The 13,324-nt window shown below is 35.8% G+C and overlaps 1 protein-coding gene and 1 long non-coding RNA gene across 21 annotated transcripts in view; one reads left to right on the top strand and one right to left on the bottom strand.

Annotated features, from left to right (window-relative positions):
- ZNF536 (zinc finger protein 536) overlaps positions 1–13,324 on the bottom strand; it is a 343,101-nt gene that overhangs the window by 268,446 nt on the left and 61,331 nt on the right. For 6 of the 20 annotated variants that reach the window (XM_048073322.2, XM_048073320.2, XM_067004233.1 and 3 more), the window contains one exon: positions 8,460–8,530. The exons of the other annotated variants lie outside the window; for them this stretch is intronic. The gene's annotated coding sequence lies outside the window, so the exon portion shown is untranslated. The remainder of the gene's footprint in view (positions 1–8,459; positions 8,531–13,324) is intronic. 20 annotated transcript variants of the gene reach the window in all.
- Positions 3,572–12,807, top strand: LOC106039612 (uncharacterized). The gene is made up of 5 exons (XR_001209402.3): positions 3,572–3,691; positions 4,598–4,764; positions 6,050–6,111; positions 7,114–7,240; positions 12,338–12,807. It is a non-coding gene; the product is annotated as an uncharacterized lncRNA (long non-coding RNA).

Here is a 13,324-nt window from a genome sequence, read left to right as displayed (position 1 = left end):
GAAGGCTCACTACATGGTACAGAAAATTAGGAGAGTACATTGTGTATGAAGATTTGAACTGTTCAGAAAAAAATATTTTAAATATTTCAATCAAGATGATTTTAATCATAAATTGAGCGGTTGTCAACAATCCTTAAAAAAAATAATAGTTGTTCTCACAGAGAGAAAAAAGGTAGTGTGATTACCAGGGTGAAAAACTGTATTGCTCGCACTGTTTGTGCAATACATTTGTTCATCTCATACAGTACCGATCATAAAAAAGACAACTATCATAAAAAAAAGTCAGGACTACTGTAATTGGTAACTAAATTGATATTCTTAGCAGTGGTGCCAAGCCTGAAAGGTCAGCCCCTTGAAATAACATATTTGGCTAATTTGGAAAAGTTTGCATTGACAATGTCTGTCAATAAAGAAGAAATTTGATCCATAAGGCTCAGAAATCCAGCAGTTCTCAACACATTTATTATGTTATACTTGAAAGACGTACATGAACAGAATAGTACAAAAATGAACAAATTACTTAGAACTCCTTTTCATTTACTTTCCTGGAGTTTTTCTGCCAGAAGTTTTACACAAATAAAAACACTGACAACTGCTAAAGTTGACTTAAATATGGGTCTTCATTTACTGAGGGGTATTAGTTTGCAATTTAAAAAAAAAAAAAAAGATGTAAATAAAGCTGCAGTGTTTCAGACGGGATTGCTAAATTATTGAAAGCACACTAGAATAGGGTTAGGAAAACGCAAATCAGTGTTGTAGGACTGTTTGACTCCTTAGTAAACAGAAGCCAAACTGTGTCAGTTCTCAAATAAGAGAAAAGACTTGCTAAAAGCTTCAAGATGTTGGGAAGAATGTGCCCTACAATGCCAATTTACTGCAATAAACCTAGCTCAGTAACTAGACTGTGGGCTTCTTTGTGTCTCATATTCTGAATGCAGAAAAAAAAAAAGAAACAAGACCTCTGTGCCTCCTGCTACCGGGGAAAGAGCCTGAAGAGGACTGAAAACTGACAGCTCCTAAAAATAATAAAGCAAATAAAGCAACAAGTAGAGGCAGAAACAGTGATTCTCAGGAAGGACTGAAATGAAAGAGTCAGAGCTGCTAAACTCATTATCATAGGTAGATCTGTTAAAAATTAAACTTTCGGGTTGAAACCAAATTTTCTGCTGAAACTGGCCAAAAATTGACATTGCAATATGGCAATGTTTACCATGGAGAAGTCAAAACACTTAAATTCTGTCATTTGTATTTTTATATGCTGTATTACAATATAGTGTAACAATCTAAAAACATGAAATGTAAACTAGGCATTTCAACTCCATCAAAACATTTGCATAGCTTCCCATGAAAAAAAAAATAATATATATAATATATGCTGGTAGTCATGTCTTTCAAATTAAAAGCTTTCACCATACAAACCATTTTTAATCTTTTTTTTTTTTTTAATGAGTTTGTGTGTAATGATCTGTCCCCACAAAAGGAAAGAAAAATTCTGAGGAATAAAAATCAAGCAGAGTAGATGATTCGATGTTTAAACTGACAAGAAAAAATGAGCAGCTCTGAACAAGACTGGTCTATATAACTGCTACTGCCTGCTACTCCCTAGAACAACTAACACACATTGAGTTCCCCTTGTGCTTTGGGGTTTTGCTAACTAAGAAATGTCTCCTGGTCCTCGTTCTCAGGACAAGGATGAAAGCCCTGCCACTCCCCATGGGACCTGACATGGGTTGGCCTCACTCATGTTTTAACACTCCCCAAATAACTCACCCTGTGCAGCTACTTGGACAACTTTTGCTTCATATGACCAGGATTGTCACAGTTCTGGCCCCCTGTTTAGTCAGGGGAGAGATGCAGGCTCCAACTGTGAGAATTTTCAACACCTTAAGTTAGACAAAACACCCAAACCCTAATGCATAAATTGTGGTCTCCCTGACCCACCCGCACATCCCTTTCTCTGTCTTCTCTCTGCACCCTTCCAGGAAAATTTCAGTTTTTAGCTGAAAACCAGAAAGTTGTGTTAGGGTTGTTTTTTGTTTAAAAGATACAAATTGTCTTGAAGTACTTCTAGGGTAAATCTGTGGGAAAAAAGGACTCGTTTGGCAAAAGCATGTCCAGCTTGCAATCTTTTTTTAAAAAAAAAAACTGTTAAGTCTTACATTTTTCCATTGGTACTTTCCCTTTTCAAAATGTCTTCAATTGAATATCAGATATATAAAAAACAGATCATTATGAACTTATGCAATGGACATGAGTTAAAGAAGAAATCCATTCAGTGAAAAAAGAGAGATTATAATATGCATTTTATACACATTTGTTCTCAAGGGGTGTTTCACTAGGATATTTCAATTATTTCAATAAACACCAAAAAATTATGTCCCCCTTATAAGGAGTGAGACTTTCTCAAAGTTTTTGTTTAAGGTCATGTTTGAGTATTAATATTTAAGCCAACATAAGACTGGAAGCAGTACAGCAGTTGCAGGAAATGCGTATAATTTTTTAAAAAATTTATTTCAAAGCTACAGTGCTGTAGATTTCCTATTATTAGTAGTATAAAAAATTAGTACAGAAAAAGAAATTTCACTCCTACTTTCATATTTCTTTAGATCTTAACGTGACATTAATGAGGAAATACACACTAGGATGATGATCACACTGTAGGATAAAATGGCTCATACACTGTGTTGATAAGTTAAGATGAAAGAAATCCAGAACAAAGACACAACACTATTGTGGAGATGTGTTTAGATTCAAAAATATTTGTATCAGTCAAAGATAGAAACACCCAAGACAAAAAACAACTGATAAATAAAAACATCCACTTTTTCCACTTGACTGTATAATAAATACACTTTATTTATTAAAGCATTACTCCATTACTATGCCGAGCTGCCACATGCAATACATAAACACATTATATACATATTTTCCATCTGATCTCTGATGCATTTGTAGCTTCTATTGAATATCAATGCCATTCCCAAGCATTTGAGGACAGAATTTAACTTAAGGGAGACAAAGAAGATGCTCAAGTAGAAACAGTACTGACACTGAAATCCTGACACCCAATGATGCAAGACTGTAGTTGACATGCTTTTGAGTAAAATCTGAGATGATTCTTCCTGAATCTCAGAATAAAGCATTACAATTTGCACTGGGCAGTCTACTGGACTATGCTAGAGAACTTCATAGGAAACATGGCTGCAAAATCCAGAAAGATTTCTTGAAGGGCACGAGGAGCATGTAATATGATTGCAACACCCCCATAAAACCACTCCTATCCTAACTATGAAAATTAGCCAGATGACATTTCTTCAGTTATAGTCTTTTGGGGGCCTTCCTTTTCAATAGCAATCATGCACCACAGATTCTCCTCTCCATTTTCTTTTCCGTCATATGAAGAGGTGTTTTCATTTTTATTTATTTTCTCTTCTCATGCTGACTGACTAGTTTACTTTATACATCATGACACTCTATTCCATCACAATACGGCACTGCTTCCTCATAGTGAGCCTGATCATTAGATGAATCACTCTGAAGTGTTAATATTACTACCCAAAAGAGATGAACCATGAGCATCACAGACGGATGAGAAGGGATTAGAGAAGTCTACAGGATTGGTAACAATTTACAAATATGTCAGACACAGTGGCACATCATCTTGATTGACAAGAACTACTATTTGCAAATGGTACTTCCATAAACATCTCCAGTACTCTCACCAATCAAGAATCTAAAATAAGCATTTTTAAGATGGATATATATATATACATATATATTATTATTATTAGTTTTAATGGCATCAACCTAGTGCCATGTACAGGTCAACAGAAAAGCCACTTTCGAGCAATGAAAAGCTGAAGCAAATACAAAAGGTGCTCTGAAAAGATGCTGCAGCAGCCAGTCACTTATCATTATGAGGGAAGAGGAGGTTATTGTCCAAAAGAAAACTTTCAAACAAGTATGATGTATTATATTTTAGGAATAAATACTGAACTTGACCAGACAGTTCATACCAAATGCTACTTTTTTATTATTATTATGTTTAATACAATGTCTTTAAACACAAGTAATTTCAGCTAGAAACTATAACTATTTAAAAGTTCTGCCTAGCAGCTCCATCATGAGTCAGGTACTGTATGTAAAGGTGTGCTGAGGGAAAAATAAAAAAGAAAATAAAAAAGAAAAGCACATACTTGGGATACTTTGTCTTACTGAAGGGGAAACGTCATTTACCCAAGAGTAAATAATGGTGATATATGTATATATATATATATATGTATATATATATATATCGATCTTACTTATTTTGCTTCTCTTCCCCACTTAATTGGAGTTTGCAAAAACAATTGTCTAATAATATTATTTTGTGATTTTACACCTACTCATGTTGATGCTATGGAAGGACACAAGCAGTTATTCTTGGTCATGTATTTGCAAAACCCTGGATTGAGAATGATTTGAAGAATTGCTTGTTTGAACTTTTTCCACTAAAGATAGGTCCACAAGGTACTACATTGAAATAGGCAGGCTAACCTAAATTAGGATGAATTAGCCCAAACAGAACACCAGATTAACACAGCTATATTCCTTTCAGGTATAAAGCTTTACATCAAGTAAACCAGGTATTTTTTTTCCTAATATACTCCGTTAAACATTTACAAGTTTTTACAAGATGCACATCTCTGCTGTCCTATCCTGAACTCAGCCCAGGGTCCAGCCAGGGCAGGAGATACACACCGAGCCCAAGCACAACATTCTGAGGTGAGTTTTGAACATGAGAAGTAAATTTAGGTGGGTGAATCAGAAGTAATTTTAGGTGGGTGAATCATATCATGAAAATAGGAGTCTGTTTATTTGTTGGTTTTTGAAAGCTATATAATTCTTACCCAGCCTCTAATTAAATATTCACTAGAAATACATGGGAAATTTGCACATACTTCATACTAACTATTCTTTTTGTTCTGGAAACAAAATTAGTATTTACTCAGTTAAAATTATTATTGATCTTTTGCCAAATGAGAAACTGCCCCCGACTTGGTTCAGTGGCTCCATCTTTCTCCTCCTGACTCTCCTACTGCACACCCCTTAACTTCTGACTGCACCTGTCTCCCCTCCCATCCTTCATCTACTTGGACAGCCAAGCTCTCTGGGAAAAGGACTGGGTATGAGGTGTTCGATACAAATTTTGGTCAGAACTACAAGGTTTTAATCTCAAACCATCAACCAGAAAAGCAGAAGAGTTATAAAATACATATTGGATGGATCTTCTCCTACGCATCTCCTACACAGGCAGTCCAAGAAGGGAAGAACATGAAACATGGAAGGAAGCTTTAAAGAACAATCCAGCCAAGATAGGCGACAAACCTGCATGTTACCCTGAAGAAACAGGGTGTGAAGTTCAGTTCTGTATTTGTATTTCTAAAATGTTTGTATTTCTAAAGAATGTAAAATATCAAATATCCTTCTTGAAGAATAATTCTCCCTCTAGTCTCTTACCACATTGCTATACACTATAGAATAAATATTATCCTGTTCACATGCTTCTGTTTACTTAGCTATCTATATTTGATGCTATCTCGCAACATAAGTTTTAGTTCTGTCATCTTAAAATACTAATAGTTGTCAATCAAAACAGAAAGTGTGTAATAAAAACATTCTAGAAACTAATAACCCTATATTTCTACACTCTCAGCTTGGAGCTATGCATTTCTAAAAATGAGATTAATTATATGTTTGTACAGTGTCCAATACAATCAGACAGACCGCTAAACAACATCCTCCTAGCAATGAACACAGACTACATACATAATCATATAGAGAGAGTGTTCGTATATATTATGCGATATATGCAGTAGTAAAATAATAGTGTCATATTCCTTCGGCCCAGAATTTTGATCTGTAAGAGTTTTGGGGGTTTGGGGAGGTTTTTTTTTATTTCTGTGAAATAACACAATCTGACCGGTGCCACAATTCTAGGTAGAGAATGAGAGAAAAGGGCACAGTCAATACCAAAATAATTTATGGCAACTTTTTTACAAATATTTAGAAGCATGGAAGCACCAAGGACAGATACAACTGGACAGATCCTTGAAGTCATAACATAACAGGGTAAGATGCTGACTTTATTTTAAGGCATCGGGAAAATATCCTTTGAATTCTATCTGTGAAACTTTGGTGGGAACTGTTTGGGACATTTAAATCTGATCTGGTCAAAGTATTAGCAAATACGTTGTAGGAAACAATCTTGAAACATCAAGAAGATGGACAAGATTTGTAACAGATCTTTTGCTGCTCCAATTTTTATTATTCTAACCCATCACCCCTCCTGAGGTGGCAAATTTTTATGTAGACTTTAAAAATTATGACCATTAGAAAATTATGTCTGCCTGCGTAATATATACATACGTATGTATGTAAGGTCTGTTTTTTAAACACACGAAGCAGAGAAACAACTTTTGCACCTAATTTGCCCATGCTACAGCTGTAACAGTGCATTAATCTGGCAATTGCAGAAAAATTTCTAATTATGGTTATATGAATGCACGATTTGCATGCATAATCGCAACCCGTGAACTTGTAACTTAGGCATGCAGTAACTTAGATAAGTTTACTGCCAAAAATGTAGTAGTATTGAACTATGACATGCTTATGCCACAGAAGCAGGATCAATCTATCAATCTGTCAGCTTTCCCACAAAATTGAAAATTAGAAATCCTAGAAGGTAGACAACAAGGTGGTATAAAAGAATGAAAGAGGCCCCTGAAAAAGAAAAAAAAAAAAACCACTTTCCATCAGGGATTCTCAAGGAAAAGGTTACAGGTTTTATTTGGTTTTATTCTGCCCCAGCCACCACGGTCTTGTTCTTGGATTTCCTCTGGCCCCTGCCCCCTGTTTTGCAGGAAGGCTTGTGACTTTCTGAAACCTGAAGTTTACCTAGGATTTTATGCTGACAATCTGATAATAGTAAAAGTTACTCATAGCAATGGCTCCAGAAAGCATCTCTGTTCCCAAGCCACAGGATGGTAGAACATTTTATGGATGTGCAAGGTGTGTTAAAGGAAGAGAATAAAGGCTTCACTTAGTCCACGTGTCTTATTTCTGTCATTCCAGAATGGAAATCCTCTTATTGACCAAGGCACTAAGCAATCACCCCCATATGACAGCCAATAAAGAGATCCATTGTCGACATACTTCAGTAGGAAAGAAAAACAATGAAAGGGTATGCAGAAATGAAAAGGTATTTTCTTTTTAATCTTTTAGAGAGTAATAGCCATAATTGGCTTCCCTATGTAGTTTGGCCCTAGTTTGTCATAGCATTACAGTGGGAAACAGTGGCCTGCAATGATTTTTATACACAAACCTTAATGACTTCAATTGCTGCTAAGGTTGCAGAATGGTGGCAGGATATGGCCGTTCACCATTAAGGCTCTAAAGCCTTCACAATTACTGAGTATACAGAATATTTATTATAGAGACTATGCCAGGCCTTTTTGTGAGCTGCCCTGGGCCTGTTCTCTGAGCCACATCAAGCAAGAAGTTTAAATGAAACTGCTCCCAAGTTTCTGAAATGGTTTAATAAAACATATACTGACTGTAATATTCAGTTTATAGTAGAAAACTATTGCCCCTTGGTTTGAAAAATGACCTCTAGTTGGCAATTTTTACTCTCAGCTTCATAGATTATAGTCCGCTGTTGGTCATTTTCTCAATCCACAGGGCAATACTTTTCCATAACAAGCTCAAACTGCAATCAGTATTTGTAGGCTGTTACACAAGTTGAGGATAATATGTCTCAACACATTCTATTATATGACTAAACAAAAGAAATAATAACCTGGTGACACAGACATATGGAGAAAAACAGTGCAATTCTTCTAATGCTGAAATGGCAGAAAAACACGTTTCTTTGTATTGTACTAATTTATATTAAATTTATTGTATTCAATATACAACAACCTCTAATTTGATTTTTTCATTAATAATGTTTTGTTTTGTACTGTCTTATGTCTGTTCTTATTTCAATGTAAAATGACAAATACTGAATTCTATTAGTATCAGATTTTAGAAATGACAGTGACTGATATCCTAACACTAAAATCATATAAAAATGTATTCACATACATACCTTACAGATCGGTTGCTCTTGGGCACACAAAGCATACATGCATAAAAACTTAGAGGTTTGATACAAGGAAATTCTGATATAGTTTGTAGACAAGTTACAAGTAATTGTTTCAGCACCTGGCTCCACTGTATAAGATGAAATACAACATTTCAGAAAATTAATTCCCCTATTATAGAATCAAATAGATGCACTGTGTTGACAATAAGTCACGGAACAGGAAGTGAGAAATCTGTCATCTATTCCAAGATGTGCCAATGACAGACCTTAAGAAAGTATCACCCCACCTTCCTACACCACAGTTACTCTGGTCTTTAGGGCTAGTACAACTTACCTAGCTAGCTGGAGTGTGGCAAGGTTTAATTCTTTAATCAACAGATGATGAAAACTCTTGCAGATTCTTTACTGTGAATGCAAAATATTTATAATTACAAAAGTAACATTCATCTGTAAATAAAAATGTAGTTAGATGTGACACCCACACACACTCAAAACCAAATGAATAACTTCCCCAAGCTGCAGCTACTGGGATCAAGAAGAATTGGATATTTTCTAGCTCGTTCATCTATAAATTAAGAGCTTTCTTTCCTTTAAATGAATACACCACATTTTCTGGGGATCTGGGGGCAGAAGGGAGAATCTTCGCTGAAAGCTGTAAGACCCAGAAGAAAAAAATGTTCATTGTAGACCTATACACGCTGCATCAGAAGCTATACACATCTATAACGCTGCATTTTGAGATCTTAAAAGGGGTTGTTGTTGAGTTTTTGGTGGTTTTGTTTGTTTGGGGGTTGTGTGGTGTGTTTTTTCCTACATTTTCCACTATTGTTCCTATATTATTGCTCAATCATAGATTCACCTGCATTCTCTAGCTGAAATTTAAGTCTGGATTCATTTAAACATGGGGGAATTCTATCCACACACTCTAAAACATTTGAGCTAAAGAAGATTTTTGAATGTGATTACCAGAAGATGATGGGCCTTTATCTAAATTCCTTGAAGAGTTGTAAGATATCTAACTCTTTAATAGTGTTTGGTGCATAAGATTTTACGATTTTTATGGTTTTAAAAGAAAGGTTTTCTAATATAAAAAAGCCACATTTTTTTTTTAGGGTAATGAAAATGGCACGTGTCATAGTATAATGGATTAATTAAGGAATATGATGTTTATCCTAGCTCCTGAGTTGTACATCTTCATAACTCACTCATAAAAATTAAATATATTATACTATGCTCCACAGTGATATATCTTTTATTTTTACCTGTGGAAAATAAATTATTCTAAAATGAATTGCCCCGTATCCAGTAAGAAATGTAAAAATTACACTGTTATTTTAAAAAATTTACATTGCTGTGTATAAAAAATAATCTTCTTACTGTGCTTTTGAACTGTCATGTTACTCCCACTATTATGAAATCATAATAGCTGCTGCCACACCTAAAATCAAATGCCATAGATGTCTTTATAGATCTCTTCATAGATCTCTTTATACACTGTGCATTTGGTACCTTAATCACAAAACAATGTATAGTATATTTTAGGACTATTATTTCATTGCTGACTGCTTTTGTATATAAGTAACACACAACTATGAATGCAAAGACTCAGAATCTTCATTTCTAAAATCAACAGATGAAAAATCCCTAAATAAAGTACAAATATTTCATATTTAAATGAGCTGTTAACATTTAATGCTGCCAATCATACATGCAGTAAAACTGGTGAATTTCAAGGTACTCAGTATTTACAATGTTTGTTGTTGTTTTTTAAAATCAAATGATCATTTTAGGATAACCGACAAAAAATAGTCAACAAATTTTCTATAATATATTTCTGATGTCATCTTTAAATTCCTATGAGTGGTCAGCTATACTATGTTGTTCCATATCAATTCCTTTTACCTCAAGAAAGTTGATTCTGCTGTCCTTAAGCTGCAGTGTTTCACTAAAAGTAAATTATCTGCACTTTATCTATAGAGTAATCCTCTTCCCCAAAACAAGACAGAACATCAGAGTTTCTAATCCTACACAGATAAATACACATAAACTGTACATTTTACAGTAAAGACAGAGTAATACAATGTTTGATAAATCATGTATATGTCTGTGTACAAAGAAAAAGTTTTATCTCCTTTCCTGCAAGATGTGTCTGTATTAACACACACTCCCCATGCTACCACTGCAACACTCTTTACAAGCTCTGTAATAGAGACATCTAAGTTTAAAAAATGAAGCAGCCCACAGGTCAAACAAGTTTCTGATGAGAAGTGCTTAACCAGAAATATTATTCCACTGATTGTAAGTTTTCATCCATACATCAAACCCTAGAGTCTATTGATTAAATAAAACTGTTTCTTTATTTCAAAGCATAAGAGAATTAAATCATCCCCATTGTTTTTCCTTGGTTTGGAACTATCAAGTTGTACACACTTGCCATATGTCCCGCTTATAATTACAACATCCTTAAGGAAAGCTTATCCTACAATGACTGATCACAGGTTTCTTGCCTCTTTCTCTAAATCTTCTGCTCCTGGTCATAATCAATGGCACTTGACGGCCCAGTATTCTGATCCAATATGGCAAGCAATATGATCCAAGATCTGCTAAAAAAAAAATCAATAAATTCCTTTGCTTCAGGAAATTTTGCATCAGGACAACTTTAAGCATATATAAATACAAGAATTTACTGCAATTATACTGGCACATCTTTCCTTTCTCATGTCTCTTTCACTGCATAATTAGCTGTATCATGCCTCAATTTTTCTTGCAGTCCCACATAACATAATCCAGGCAAAGTAGCCCTCACAAAACCTTATCCAAGTCAAGAGCTGCTGGCTTGGAGAACGGAGGATCTCTTCCAGCAAGCGTCCACATCAAAATATAGTGTATCTGTATACTGCTGAGTCCCATGTAGTATTGACCAGGGCCTGAAGACACCATCAAATACTAACTTGGCATGAACACACAACAAACTGCTAATGTCTTTGAAGAGCACCAAGAGGTGGATACAAAAATCTTCTGGGGTTTAGATGTGGGTGTTTTTTTATTGCCAATTTTTGTTTGTGTTTTCCTCATGAAAAAAAAAAAAAAAAGTCCTAATTACCTTAATAGCTCCCCTGGGCTACTAGGTCTCCAAGACAGCCTTCAGCTTGATTCCAGTCTAGCTGCACCATGCCGCCCTGTGCTGTGCAACCATACTCCAACACTCAACACATACTGAAACGCAGCCAGAAAACCCTCTGTCAGAGATTCAGTTTCCATTCTGGAGGGTAATCACAGCTAGGCTAAAACTGTAGCATCTAAGTTCACTCATGTCTTTCACCCTACACTTCTAGATGAAAGGGCATGCACTAAACTCAATTCTGTTACTGTATATACACATTTAGTAAATCAAATAAAGTGCTTTTTTTAAAAAAAGCAAGGAATTTTTAATGTACTTCAGATCTTCTTTAAATTAGCATCACAGTAAATGCATAATTAGAAATAAATTAACAAAAAAGGAATTTATTACCTGTTAGTTATTTCAGTGTAATAGAGTCGCAGAAATGCAGAACGATAAGCAAGGACAGGCATCTGTACTAGTTAAGAAGGCGTCAGCTTGGGCATGTCCTTCAACCTTTCAGTCCTTTTCCACTAGAAATCACTAGTTCAGCATCAGCAAAACTAAGTAAAGATGGAACCTTTCTTCTACTAAGTAGCACTAATTTCTGCTCACAGTACCATTGAGAAGAGAGGATCAATCAAATCACAGAGGTGGAAACCCTCCAAACATCAAGATGATAGAATCTGATAGAATCATAGAATGGTTTGGGTTGGAAGGGACTTTAAAGATCCCCTAGTTCCAACCCTCCTGCCATGGAGAGACACCTCCCACCAGACAGGTTGCCCAAAGCCCCATCCAACCCGGCCTTGAATATTTCCAGGGATGGAGCATCCACAGCTTCTCTGGGCAACCTGTTTCAGTGCCTCACCACCCCCTGAGTAAAGAGTTTCTTCCTAGTATCTAATCTAAGTCTACAAAATACAGAAAGGAAACATTTAAAAAATAATAAAAATCAGCAGATATTATGGCAAAATATAAATACAATTCTCTAAATCGAGAAACCAGAAGTCAGATCAAGAGCTCACAGCCAGGATTTTCCTCAGTTGAAGAGCACAAGGATTCTCCTTATGTATCCAGTCTTTAATACGTGATCTTTTCTTTCTTTTCAGGCAGAACAGCTGTCCAGTGAGCTAGAAGAAATGGCCATGAAGACAGCTTTGCATCTGATATGACTTTGAGACAGAAAATTATCCCAATGATAAATGCTTTAAATGGAATTTCTATGGAAAAGAATAAATAAAAAATGTCGTCCATGAAAGACTTTTTCTCCCTTTGAGCAAGCAATCAACTGTTACCATAAATATAGCTTTTTTGGCAGGTAGGGTGTGGGAAGTGGGGCAGTTTCTGATACAGAAGAGACAAGGTACGTACCTCAAAACTGCATTTGGAATACATCTAACCAAAAATGGGCAATAGTTGCTTTTGAGAGGACCACCACCAGCCAGAATGGAAAAAAAAATCTGCAGATTGTCTGGACATTGTGACCTGGGATATATCGTAACTTCCTTGATTCTCCTCTGTAAGGAAATGCTCCAAGGAAGCTGAAACACACACTTTGCTGGTTGATAAAGACACAGAATCTATGACACAATAACTGTAAGAAGAAATGGCTTGACTATGTCCAAGAAAAGCAAAACAAAGCAATAACAAACACCACAAACCTTCTCAGCAGAAGTAGTTGGTACAGATCAGTGGAAATTTATTTAATATAATGGATTTATATAAATTACATAAGTAGAAGACTACAACCACTGAGATAATTCAGTGAAGTTATGTCTCTTTCCCTTTCCCTTCCCCTGAATAACTCAATGGCCTTTCTTCCCCCTATTTTCAAACCCCCTCCTTCATCCCTTCTTCTGGAGTCTTCCTCCTCTTCCACAGAAGCTGCCATTAACCCTATACAACAGAGTGGCGCACCTTCCATTGCTGACATCTGCCTGCTCTTCTGCCTCCTCACCTGTCCCTCCTGGCATCACCGGGTGGCAGCCCCTGCTCTCACAGAGGCTTTAAATCCACAGACCCAGGCTACAGTTCTCAGAAATCATGCTCAGTGGGATTCTGACAACAGAAGAACGGGAGATAAGAACGTAAAAGCA

The sequence above is a fragment of the Anser cygnoides genome, chromosome 12 (genome assembly GCF_040182565.1).
Source record: "Anser cygnoides isolate HZ-2024a breed goose chromosome 12, Taihu_goose_T2T_genome, whole genome shotgun sequence".
NCBI lineage: Eukaryota > Metazoa > Chordata > Aves > Anseriformes > Anatidae > Anser > Anser cygnoides.
This window is presented reverse-complemented; position numbering and strand designations above follow the sequence as displayed.